At 40.3% G+C, this 14,016-nt stretch overlaps 2 long non-coding RNA genes across 2 annotated transcripts; one reads left to right on the top strand and one right to left on the bottom strand.

Annotated features, from left to right (window-relative positions):
• Positions 1-6,369: 6,369 nt before the first annotated feature.
• Positions 6,370-7,964, bottom strand: LOC106587745 (uncharacterized). Its single transcript, XR_014382848.1, has 4 exons — positions 7,720-7,964; positions 7,214-7,561; positions 6,765-6,882; positions 6,370-6,591 (listed from the first exon to the last, which is right to left on the bottom strand). It is a non-coding gene; the product is annotated as an uncharacterized LOC106587745 (long non-coding RNA).
• A 239-nt stretch (positions 7,965-8,203) lies between these two features.
• On the top strand, positions 8,204-13,504 carry LOC145864254 (uncharacterized). The gene is made up of 3 exons (XR_014382849.1): positions 8,204-8,358; positions 10,404-10,754; positions 13,296-13,504. It is a non-coding gene; the product is annotated as an uncharacterized LOC145864254 (long non-coding RNA).
• Positions 13,505-14,016: the final 512 nt, after the last annotated feature.

The following is a 14,016-nucleotide window of genomic DNA, read 5'->3' as shown; positions in this document are numbered from 1 at the left end:
TAACCCTCACCCTCCGATCCAACAGGTCCCAGATGTGCACAATGGGATTGAGATCCGGGCTCTTCGCTGGCCATGGCAGAACACTGACATTCCTATCTTGCAGGAAATCACGCACAGAACGAGCAGTATGGCTGGTGGCATTGTCATGCTGGAGGGTCATGTCAGAATGAGCCTGCAGGAAGGGTACCACATGAGGGAGGAGGATGTCTTCCCTGTAACGCACAGCGTTGAGATTGCCTGCAATGACAACAAGCTCAGTCCGATGATGCTGTGACACACCGCCCCAGACCATGACGGACCCTCCACCTCCAAATCGATCCCGCTCCAGAGTACAGGCCTCAGTGTAACGCTCATTCCTTCGACGATAAACGCAAATCCGCGATTCGTCAATGAAGAACACTTTTTGCCACTCCTGTCTGGTCCAGCGACGGTGGGTTTGTGCCCATAGGCGACGTTGTTGCCGGTGATGTCTGGTGAGGACCTGCCTTACAACAGGCCTACAAGCCCTCAGTCCAGCCTCTCTCAGCCTATTGCGGACAGTCTGAGCACTGATGGAGGGATTGTGTGTTCCTGGTGTAACTCGGGCAGTTGTTGTTGCCATCCTGCACCTGTCCCGCAGGTGTGATGTTCGGATGTACCGATCCTGTGCAGGTGTTGTTACACGTGGTCTTCCACTGCGAGGACGATCAGCTGTCCGTCCTGTCTCCCTGTAGCGCTGTCTTAGGCATCTCTACGGACATTGTAATGTATTGCCCTGGCCATATCTGCAGTCCTCATGCCTCCTTGCAACATGCCTACGGCACGTTCACGCAGATGAGCAGGGACCCTGGGCATCTTTCTTTTGATGTTTTTCAGAGTCTGTAGAAAGGCCTCTTTAGTGTCCTAAGTTTTCATAACTGTGACCTTAATTGTCTACCGTCTGTAAGCTGTTAGTGTCTTAACGACCGTTCCACAGGGACATGTTCATTAATTGTTTATGGTTCGTTGCACAAGTATGGGAAAAAGTGTTTAAACCCTTTACAATGAAGATCTGTGAAGTTATTTGGATTTTTACAAATTATCTTTGAAAGACAGGGTCCATTTTTTGCTGAGGTCATTTTAATAAAAAGTTGCTATTTTCTGATTTGGTTCCAGTCTCTGTGTTATTAGATATACTTTAACATAGCAGGTTGTTTCATTTATTTTTTTAAAGATTTATGGTTACAGATTTATGGTTAAGCCAATGCTGTTTTGATAGTTGTTCATTGGATAGAATGGTACATATGTGTAATACATGATTTAAGATCATATGGCTAAAATGATCTTGTTCTATTCAACAAATTCCTGTCTCCAACACCCTGAACATTCAGCTCATGCGATCAACACTGGGATAACACAATACAAAAAGATGTGAAACAAATTTGGACACCCGTAGATCCCATTGACCACCTATTTAAATGTATAGAGTGACAGAAATTCTGCCCAGTGTATCATAGGAGAAACACCAGAAATGTGACTTTTACTTTCAGTTTCTTTACATTTTATTAATGTTGGTCCTTCTCCATAATATATGCTTTGCTTTTTTTTTTATATGCTCGTGAAATGAGGAATTAACACCAATAGTTCTTTGACAGACAGTGAGTTGCACCACATAAGTATTAAACAAATACATTTCAGAAAGTTGATTGCATGTGAAATTGAGAGTTATAGGGTGCAAATGATTTCTCAGCAGGTCTGGGGAACAGGCAGAAGATGCAGAGCGGACCCCAGCACAGAGAACATGGGGGCAATGATCAAGGTGATAAACCATGACAACTTCATCCCAACAACAGTAGTAGATTTTTATACACTGAGCCTTTTAATGTTGGTCATAGCCATGTAGACCTTCGAACCCAGAAGCCAACCCACTAAAGGACACTCCACCCCACCCTCCACTTTCCATTGTATTACTTGTAGAAACCGTAGACTACTTTAGGCAGTCAAGGTTATTATATAGCAGACTGACCTTCATTTACGTCGTATAGGACTATGCATTAATAAGCACATCTTCATATCGGAGTTTATTATCGGCCTATAATAGGCTAGGTGTAGCTATAGATTAAAATACATCTGAATACTTATGTAAATAAGGTATTTCTGTTTCTTTATTTTTTATATACATTTGCAAAAAAATCTAAGCCTGTTTTGGCTTTGTCATTATGGGAAATTGTGTGTTGATTTATGAAAGAATCTATTTAATCCATTTTAGAATAAGGCTGTAACATAACAATGTGGAAAAAGTCAAGAGGTCTGAATACTTTTCCGAATGTACTGTACATGTGTATAGATGTAATGTATGATAACTGATAGCAATATTTACATTATTTAATGTATTATACATGACTCCAAATGAAATGCTGTACCATGTTTTACTGACTGCTTTTAGTGTCTCAACTCTGCTCCACAATATGTTTTTTAATCCTATTTTGTATTTTCAACCAGTTGTGGAGTGACTTTTATACATGTTCTATCTTTTACCTTGCTGTGATCTGATTTGGTTGAAGAGTGTGTTCTATACAGCATAACATAGCAGGTTGTTTTTCAGATAAATAATTAAAAACAAATATATAGTTAGATTTATGGTTAAGCCACTGCTGTTTTGACAATTGGTCTTTGGATGGAATGGTAGATGTGTGACATGCATGATTTAAGATCATATGGCTGAAATAATCTTGTTCTATTCAATACATTTCTGTCTCCAACGCCCTGAACATTCTGCTCATGCAATCAACACTGGAATAAGACAATACAGCAAAAAAAGATGTGAAAGAAATGTGGACACCTGTAGATGCCATCGACCACCTACTTAGATGTAAGGAGTGACAGAAGTCCAGCCCAGTGTATCACAGGACACCTCAAACACCAGAAATGTTATTTTTATTGTCACTATCTTTACATTTTATTAATGTTGGTCCTCTACCCTCATTTAACCCTTGTGTAGTCTTTACATTCTGTATACTCCCCTTGTCCTAAGGGTAAAAAATGCGCCTTCACTAAACCCCTAAAATAAAACAGCTTAATTTAATTTTAAACCCCAAATCTATTTTGCATGAAGAAACAACCTGTTATTCATCACAAACTTTATGAATATCTGGGTTTTCCCTCTTCACAATGCAGAAAGACTGCATTTAATCAGTGGACACCACTTGTTTTTTATTACAACACACCTGTCATAATAGTTTTCTTTACTAAAGTAGAGGTTTATTATTATTGCTAAAGGTACTGCATAGGTGTAAACATACATTTTTTAGCAAGAGATAGCACTTGTATAGCCTAAGAAAGTAGCAGAAATGTGCAGAAAGTAGTATTGAATGCATTTTATTGAAGGGAAACAATAAGTCTTGAACTTTTTTGGCAACATAGTGATATATTCTTATATACTGTACAATGAGGAATTCAACTACAAAATACTAGTCTTCTCACATTTTTTTAACCATTGCCCCCACCCACAAGATGTATAAACAACAACAATAAATAAGACTAAAATAAGATAATAGATACAAAACAAAACGTGAAGAACATAAATCAATCAACTCTAATTAGCACATGTAGGACAGTATGCAAGTGTGTGTGCATGGACTTTGCAGATGTATTTCTCACATGTGTAGCACATAGTATTTGTTTTACAGTCTTTCTCTGGGGGACAGAATTGGCATCTCCTCTTGCCTGCCCCAGCTGCAGCCTCAGCTGGATCAGGGCAAGATTCAGCCCCCTGAACAGCTTTCACAAGCACTGCAGAGGCTGCTGTGCGTGGGAGGCGCTACCTTCCTTGAATGTGTGGGGTTACTAGTGCCTTTCCCAGCTGCTCCAGGAACACCCTCCTCTTGTTCTGCTTATCAGGCATCCAGGAAGGGTTTATCTTGTTCCTTATCACAAAGGCATTGTATGAGGACACATCAATGATGTTATGGAAGATGACCAGGGGCCAGCGGGCAGTCATCCTCCTGCAGCTGTAAGTTCCAATCACCTTGTCCAGGTTGTCCACGCCTCCTTTGTTGTGGTTGTAGTCCAGGATGATGGCTGGCTTCCTGTCCTCATGATCACTGATCTCAGCCGTTTTGTGCAGTGTGCTCAGGAGGACCACATTCTGGTTCCTCTTTGGGAGCTAAGAAACTAGAGTGGTGGTGGGGGTGAAGGCAAACTTTGATGAGAAGGCTTCCTTCCCCTTTTTGCGAGGAGTGCAGGGGGGAGCTCAGGCTTGTTCTTTCTAACTGTGCCAACTACGGTGATCTTCCTCTTCAGGAGCTGCTGGCTGAGTTCATAAGAGGTGAAGAAATTGTCACACGTGACATTGTGCCCCTCAGTTCATCTGTCACATCAAGCACAACCCGCATCCCCTGGTTCTTCTCCGGGCCTCCACCAGCCGGCTTCCCTGTGTAGACTTGCATCTTCCAAGCGTTGCTGGATTGTGCTTCACAAGCCACCCATATCTTGATGCCATACTTTGCTGGCTTGCTGGGCATATACTGCCAGAAAGGACAGTGACATTTTGACAAAAGAGATTACTATCAGTAATTAGTATCAATGTCACAGAAAACAATCACATTATATCAATGATATTACAGCAATACATAATAAAATTAATAGTGAAAATGATGTTAAAGATATGAAAATACAAATTTACCTCTGAATTTAACAAGTTGCTCATCCACTGTTACTTCAGGCCCAGGGTTGTAGAGGTACGGCAGACGCTTGTCACGAGAATTTTCATTCCTAACGATAATAACTAACAATCAATAAGCTTTGACCAATCCCCGAGGTTTGTAAGACCCTGGGTTTAATAATAATTAGGCAAAGACTCAGCTTATGCAAAAGGTCTGTAAGGTTTATTCATGAGAACGTTCTAAAGTCAAAATACAAAGAACATGTCCTTTTATAACTCACTCCCTCTCTACTTACGCACATACCTACACAGAAACAGTTGATAGCCTACGCACATACATACACACGAACAGTAGGTGGGATGTATCCTTCCCCATAGTTCTCACCACTGTTTATCACTACCAAGCTGGCAGTTCCATTCCTCCGAGATTAGAAGGACCTTGATGGGACTCCCTTTCCTGCCGTAAGTTTCTCAGAGTTCTAGCCAGGTCAGGTCATACACAGTTTATTTGTTCTCGGTATTTTCTTAGTCACACACACATTTGTACTTGCCTCGACCAAACCTTATTAGACTGAAGTTTATCATTCTAATTCATTATACATGTTACAGAATCTAATAATTACTTATAGTTACGTTTGTCTAATTATTCATTATATATGTTACATAATGTCATAATTACGTTTCAGGGTGGAATTGTTTAGTCATTACCTTTAAAATATAAATTCCCTTATCAATGCTCCACCCACTTCTCCCAGACCTCTCTTATGGCCGCCAGTTTGTCTTTCACACGTCTTGCAGGTCTTGACTCACGGTTATCCAATCGTAGCATTCTTGAGAAAGTGTGAAAGACTTTTAGTGCCATCGTGGGACAGAAAATCGCCCTTCCACTCTCTGCATCCCAGAGACTACATGTAGCCTCGCCTCAGGACCTATATGCACCTGCTAAGATTAGCAGCCCTATGTAGGCACGCAGGTCAATCTCATCCATCCTTTTCCAGTTGTCTCCATATTTACGGAAACCCTCCAAATTTGTCATCTCCAGGATGATTTTTTCGATGGCTGGTGTGATAAACATGTAGAATGTTGAGGTGATGTCCTGGGCATGGGCAACGGCATGTCTTGTGGGCCCTGGCGTCATCCTTATGACATTTTGTGCTGCCATCCTGCCCTGGTTGTCATATGGTGACAAGGACCATGTTATTTTGCTGTTCTTTGAAAAAAAATCTTTCTTTCAGCTTGGGCGATTTCTTTTTCATCTGAAGATGATGCATCGTGCTCTGGGTTGTATTCTTCCCCATCTTCTTCTTCAGATACCTCCTCCTCTTTTAAATCATTGTTCTCTTGTTCCTCCTGGACATCTGAAAACATCTGATCTACAACCTGCTGGACACTGAAACGTGCACTCATGGCTTCAGAAAAGAGAGAACTGGGGGGACTGTAATCTGCAGCGCCTTTATAGCCTCTGACTGCATTCCTCATTAGTAAACAATGCTTTCAAGAAAAAATGTTTTTGTCAGATTTAAAAAAAAATGTGTCTGTGAACTTGAGTCATGTGTGGGGTTGTGGAGGGGAGATGCTGCACATGCACAAGAACCTTTTAGTTGTCAATCAGTAGCACACACAATCTCAATTTCTCATTGTGTGTGTGTGTCTTTGTGGTTTTTGTTGTGTGTAAATGATTTTATAACTGCTGGGTCAAATCTTTGTACCCTGGTGGTGTACAGCTTTCATGGAAATATGAACAAAGGCGATGTTTCACTTTTATTAATGTTGGGGTCACTCTAGGAAAAGTCATACAATTTCAAGTTGAAAAAATATCATTTAGGGGGTTTTCTCTGCTGTTAAACATAGTTAAACATTTTTGACCCTTACGACAACAAACGGGTTAAGCGCTTTCCTGTTCTCTGTGTGTTGGTCCACTAGATGGCAGGCTTCAACCAAGTTCTTCCAGAATCCTCATTTGGTAGGATCTATAACAGAGGACAAACGTTTTTTATTTTATTTCAATCATCATCGTAAATGCAGAAATAAACACCAACAGCTGAATGACAGAGTGAGGTGCACCACGGAAATATTAAAAAGACATTTCAGAAAGCTGATTGTATGTGAAAATTTGAATTAGTGTGTTCAAATTATTTCTTACCAGGTCGTCAACAGGCAGAAGACGCAGAAAGCAGACCCCAGCACAGACAACATGGGGGCTATGATCAAGGTGATAAACCATGACAACTTCATCCCAACAACCGTAGTAGAGAGCTGATCTGAAATGACAGAACATTCATAACAGTTCAACTGTCATTTACAGCCTTCTTGGTGTGTGAATATAAAGATTTAATCATATTTTATCATATTTATCACAACCAAAAAACTATCTTAAACATACTGTATTGAAAACAATCAAGAAATGTATCAAGTGCATATAACAGCTTGTGACAAATACATCAATATTACAACTGTGTTTTGGTATAGATTTATAATTTAAATACATATACTGAATTGACTGAGGTTAAACTTTATTTACCAGATGGACATTTTTAGAACACTCCCAATGCAAAACCACAGGTATGCAGTGATAATGCAGAGTTTACTCACCACCACTGATAAGGGAGAGCTTGGTCCCACTTCCGATCTCAAATATGTTAGCCCTCTGCTCAGCACAATAGTACAGACCCACGTCGCTCTCTGAGATGTTCAGGATGCTCAGATTGCTTCTGAACAGGGCTGTGTCATAAACTGACTCGAGACGGCCATCAAACCTTTTGAGGCTCAAGGGTATATTCGTCTTTCTAGTGATGGCCACTGAAAGAGTGGCGTCAGGACGAAGAACAAACCACATGACCTCGTACTCCAGGGTAATGTCACAGCCAAGGGTGACTGTGTCCCCTGGTTTCACTAGAATCTCATTTTGACCCGCTCCAAAAGCCTCCCAGAGCATGGAACCTTTCATAAAAACATAGACCATATTATTGACTAAGGCTATTTAAATAAAATGTTCATAAAACAGTTACATTTTTTAAACCAAATTTACAGAGAGTACTTAAACCTAATCAAGCATGAACAATGTATCTTCCAAGTGGATAAAATCCATTTCTACTCACAGCATAGAATTGTTAGAGCTATTCTCTTCTTCATTGTTTCCTGTCAGTTACTGAAAGAACAGTGCATGGAATGTGAATGCATTAACAAGTCGTTTTTTCTGCGGGTAAAAACACCCCCTACCATAGGTACAGGAAACAGAGGGACGCCAAGAGCCTGTCAAGCAAAGGTTTGAACTGTACCAGAAGCTTTTTTTTAACAGCTCTAAAGTTTGCAAGTTTCCTCCATCTCATTTTCTGTATTTGCACAAAGAACAGTCAATAGCACAATTCTATTGAATAGATACTGGGAATGAACCGCCCCATGCAGTACAGCGGTCAGGGACCTCTTAACACTGTGGAATAAAACACCATGTTCTTCTTTTTTTATTTTATTAAGTACACTGTGACAGTGAAAGTTTGACCAACTATAATTAGAATTGGAGTCAAAACAGTAAATCTAAGCCCTCTGAGAAATACATTCTAAATGTGCTTTTCTGATTGGCTGACATGTCTGGGGGTAAATATTTTAGGAAATGGTTATTGGCCTTCACCACACCCCCAACACTTTCGTTTCATGTTTAAGTTTTCTGTAAGTGAGGACTGGGAGGCTGTTCCTGTTACAACGCATGATGAAGACTGTGATGATTATCATAATCAAAAGTGAGTGTTTTCTATGAAAATCAAATAATGAATATATGAGACAAAGTTTGTTTGTAATTTTTTTTTAACCATATAGAATAAAAGCACTTTTTGTATTTAGTTCCACCATTTGTAAAAATTGGTAATACTTTACATTACAGTGCCTTTACTACTGTATATACCTGTACGTGCAGATTAACAAGTATTGTAATTTCTCATTGTTACACTGTACCTACATTTACTTGCAGCAGTAACCTACCCTAAGTACAATGTACTGAGTGTAATGAGTATAGTTTGTTAAAAATACATTTGTGGAGTGGTTAAAAAATGAGTTTTTCAACCACTCCACAAATTTCTTGTTAACAAACTATAGTTTTGGCAAGTCGGTTAGGATATCTACTTTGTGCATGACACAAGTCATTTTGCAACAATTGTTTAGAGATAGATTATTTTACCTATAATTCACTGTATCACAATTCCAGTGGGTCAGAAGTTTACATACGCTACCTTGACTGTGCCTTTAAACAGCGTGGAAAATTCTGTAATGGCTTTAGAAGCTTCTGATAGGCTAATTGACATAATTTAAGTCAATTGGAGGTGTACCTGTGGATTGGAGGTGTACCTGTGGATGTACTTCAAGGCCTACCTTCAAACTCAGTGCCTCTTTGCTTGACATCTTGGGAAAATCTAAATAAATCAGCCAAGACCTCAGAAAAAATTGTAGACCTCCTCAAATCTGGTTAATCCTTGGGAGCAATTTCCAAACCCCTGAAGGTACCACGTTCATCTGTACAAACAATAGTACGCAAGTATAAACACCATGGGACCACACAGCCGTCATACCGCTCAGGAAGGAGACGCCTCCTGTCTCCTAGCGATGAACGTACTTTGGTGCGAAAAGTGCAAATCAATCCCAGAAGAACAGCAAAGGACCTTGTGAAGATGCTGGAGGAAACGAGTACAAAAATATCTATATCCACAGTAAAACGAATCCTATATCGACACAACCTGAAAGGCCGCTCAGCAAGGAAGAAGCCACTGCTCCAAAACCGCCACAAAAAAAGCAAGACTACGGTTAGCAACTGCACATGGGGACAAAGATTGTACTTTTTGTAGAAATGTTCTCTGGTTTGATAAAACAAAAATAGAACTGTTTGGCCATAATGACCACTGTTATGTTTGGAGGAAAAAGGGGAGGCTTGCAAGCCGAAGAACACCATCCCAACCGTGAAGCACGGGGTGGCAGCATCATGTTGTGGGGGTGCTTTGCTGCAGGAGGGACTCGTGCACTTCACAAAATAGATGGCATCATGAGGCAGGAAAATTATGTGGATGTATTGAAGCATCATCTCAAGACCAGTCAGTAAGTTAAAGCTTGGTCGCAAATGGGTCTTCCAAATGGACAATGACCCCAAGCATACTTCCAAAGTTGTGACAAAATGGCTTAAGGACAACAAAGTCAAGGTATTGGAGTGGCCATCACAAAGCCCTGACCTCAATCCTTTAGAAAATGTGTGGGCAGAACTGACAAAGCATGTGCTAGCAAGGAGACCTACAAACCTTACTCAGTTACACCAGCTCTGTCAGGAGGAATGGGCAAAAATTCACCCAACTTATTGTGGGAAGCTTGTGGAAGGCTACCTGAAACGTTTGACCCAAGTTAAACAATTTAAAGGCAATGCTACCAAATACTAATTGAGTGTATGTAAACTTCTGACCCACTGGGAATGTGATGAAAGAAATAAAAGCTTAAATAAATCATTCTCTCTACGATTATTCTGACATTTCACATTCTTAAAATAAAGTTGTGATCCTAACTGACCTAAGACAGGGAATTTTTACTAGGATTAAATGTCAGGAATTGTGAAAAACTGAGTTCAAATGTATTTGTCTTAGGTGTATGTAAACTTCCGACTTCAACTGTATCTCTGTTTTCATCATTCAAATCCAAATAGCTGGAGTATAGAGCCACATAATTTTTTTTCTTCAGTGTTTGGTGAATTATGTAATAACATTCCCTATATAGCAGACACATGCCCCATGCTGACATGTGCTCTTCTTTCCAGGTGCTTTGCTCTGGGTGCTGGTCACAGCTGGTGTGACTGTCAAACAGGTGACACTTGGGGGCACCATCAATCTAGAATGTGATATCAAGGTGAAATACGACATCATATGGTTTGTTCTGCGTCCCAATACCACACTGTCGCAGGCCACCTTTACCTTTGTAGAACAGGATAAGAATCTAAGATCCACGGCCCAATATGGCCGACGCTTTGTGCCTGTATATAACAAAGCTGTGCCAACTGTTGACCTGACCATATGGAACCTAACAGACAGTGACCTGGGCCTGTATTACTGTGGCATGTGGAGAGATGATGTCTTTGAGATTGGGAATGGGACTCATCTCACCTCTACAGGTGAGTAGTTTCCACATCACCATCTGGTTCTTTACCATCTAAAATGTATGAAATGTTAGAATAGTGTTTGTTTTAGTGTGATCTGATAAGAGTTCCCATGATTGTGTGATTTCTTTTGTCCAACATTGTGACGCACAGTAGGGAGCTGGTAAGGCTCTACAGTGCCTTCAGAAAGTATTCATCCCCCTAGACTTGTTCCACATTTTGTTGTGTTCCAGCCTAAATTCAAAATGGATTAAATTAATTTTCTTTCTCACCCATCTACACACAATACCCCATAATGACAAAGTGAAAACATGTTTTTAGATTTAAAAAAAAAGAAATACAGAAATATCTATTTCACATATGTATTCACACCCCTGAGTCAATACATGTTAGAATCACCTTTGGAAGCGATTCTAGCTGTGAGTCTTTCTGGGTAAGTCTCTACGAGCTTTCCACATCTGGATTGTGCAGCATTTGCCCATTATTATTTTGTTGCTAGACAAACATTTTCAGGTCTTGCCATAGATTTTCATTTAGATTTAAGTCAAAACTGTAACTTGACCACTCAAGAACATTCACTGTCTTCTTGGTAAGAAACTCCCATGTAGATGTGGCCTTGTGTTTTAGGTTATTGTCCTGCTGAAAGATGAATTAATCTCCCAGTGTCTGGTTGAAAGACTGAACCAGGTTTTCCTCTAGGATTTTTCCTGTGCTTAGCTCAATTCTGTTTCTTTTTTATCCTGAATAACTCTCCAATCCTTAAAAATATTTTACCCTTTTTTTCTCCCCAATTTTGTGGTATCCAATTGGTAGTAGTTACAGTCTTGTCTTATCGCTGCAACACCCGTACGAACTCGGGAGAGGCGAAGGTTGAGAGCCATGCGTCCTCCGTAACACAACCCAACCAAGCCGCACTGCTTCTTGACACAATGCACATCCAACCCAGAAGCCAGCCGCACCAATGTGTCGGAGGAAACACCGTACACCTGGCGACCTGGTCAGCCTGCACTGCGCCCGGCCCGCCACAGGAGTCGCTAGTGCGCGATGAGACAAGGACATCCCTGCAGGCCAAACCCTCCCTAACACGGACGACGCTGGGCCAATTGTGCATCGCCCCACGGACCTCCCGGTCGCGGCCGGCTGCGACAGAGCCTGGGCACGAACCCAGAATCTCTGGTGGCACAGCTAGCACTGCGATGCAAACTCTCCAATCCTTAACGATTACAAGCATACTCATAACATGATGCAGCCACCATTATGCTTGAACATATGAAGTGGCACTCAGCAATGTGCTGTATAGGATTTGCCCCAAACTTAACACTTTGTATTCAGGACAAAAAGTGAATTGCTTTGCCACATCTTTTTCAGTATTACTTTAGTAACTTGTTGCAAACAAGATACGTGTTTTGGAATATTTTTATTCTGTACAGGCTTCCTTCTTTTCTTTCCACTCTGTCATTTAGGTTAGTATTGTGAAGTAACTACAATGTTGTTGATCCATCCTCAGTTTTCTCCTATCACAGCCATTAAACTCTGTAACTGTTTTAAAGTCACTATTGGCCTCATGGTGAAATCTCTGCGTGGTTTCCTTCCTCTCCAGCAACTGAGTTAGGAGGAATGCCTGTATCTTTATAGTGACTGGGTGTATTGATACACCATCCAAATGGTAATTAATAACTTGACCATGTTCAAAGGGATATTCAATGTCTGCTTTTTTTTTTATTTTGACCCATCTACCAATAGGTGCCCTTCTCTTTGAGGCATTGGAAAACCTCCCTGGTCTTTGTGGTTGAATCTGTGTTTGAAATTCTCTGCTCGACTGAGGAACCTTACAAATAATTGTATGTGCGGTGTACAGAGATGAAGTCATTCAATAATCATGTTAAACAGTACACTTTTAGAAAAAAAGGATTCCAAAAGTGTTATTCGGCTGTCCCCATAGGAGAACCCTATTTGAATCCAGGTAGAGCCCTTTTTGGTTCCAGGTAGAACTCTTTTGAGTTCCATGTAGAACACTCTGTGGAAAGGATTCTACCTAGAACCAAAAGGGTTCTACCTGGAACCAAAAAGGTTTCTTCTTAGGGTTCTCCTATGGGGACAGCCAAAGAACCATTTTAGGTTCTAGATAGCACCTTTTTTTCTCCAAAGAGTGTATTATTGCACACAGAGTGAGTCCCTGCCACATTATGTGACTTGTTCAGCACATTTTTACTCCTGAACTTATTTAGGCTTTCCATAACAAAGGGGTTGAATACTTATTGATTCAAGACATTTCAGCTTTTTATTTTTAGTTAATTTATAAATATTTAGAAAAACATAATTCCACTTTTACATTATGGGGTATTGTGTGTAACTGTAACACAACAAAATGTGGGAAAAGTCAAGGTGTGTGAATACTTTCTGAAGGCATTGTAGATGTTGTGGTCCACTATCTGCTGATAAGAGTTCCCATGATTTAGTGATTTATTTTGTCCATGTTGTCATCCACAGCTGGTAAGGACCTAGATGTTGTGGTCCACTAACTGACTCTGTCTCCTACGTGGTTTGTGTTTTCAGATCAGGGTTCTACTGTGGTTGGTGTAGATCTACCATGGCTCATCACTCTGATCTTCACCCCCACAATCTCAGTATTTGTGTCCTTTCTCTGTATTCGATACATGCTTTAAAGGCAGCTGATAAACTGTCCGTCCATCTGTCTGTCTGTTTTTCCACCCAGCAACCTTCTGTATAATTTTTGCGGTGGGAAATAAAACATTTGAATCTGACTCAAATCTGTGGTAGGTGGTATGTGTTTCTCTCCTTTACTTTATTATGTACTTTACCTGTCAACCAAATGCACTTCTATTGGCCAGGCCCTTTGACCAGAATCACCAGATACTGTATGCATCAGTTTGCTTACCTGGTTTACTTTTAGCTGATACATTCCTGCCATCTAGTGGACATAAATATAATGTTGGTGACTGAGGCTGGAGCTTCTTGTAACATTCTGCAGCCTACCACATATTGTTTCTCATTGTAAGTGCATATCTCCTGTCATAAAAAAAACAGAACAATTGTATTTGTAATATATCTATTACAAAAAACATCTTAACTTCTTAGAGTAATAATGGGTTGACATCACCAATTGAACTGCTTTGTAAAGTTGTATGATTGACTGGTAATGAAATTAGCTTGTTTTTTAATGAATGATCACATTTAAAGTGGACATGAAAGCAACATTTAAAAGGAGTAATTGTCTTCATTACAACAACTGAAACAATACACTTATTCAATTACA

Source organism: Salmo salar, chromosome 26 (genome assembly GCF_965601325.2).
Source record: "Salmo salar chromosome 26, fSalSal1, whole genome shotgun sequence".
Taxonomy (NCBI): domain Eukaryota; kingdom Metazoa; phylum Chordata; class Actinopteri; order Salmoniformes; family Salmonidae; genus Salmo; species Salmo salar.
This window is presented reverse-complemented; position numbering and strand designations above follow the sequence as displayed.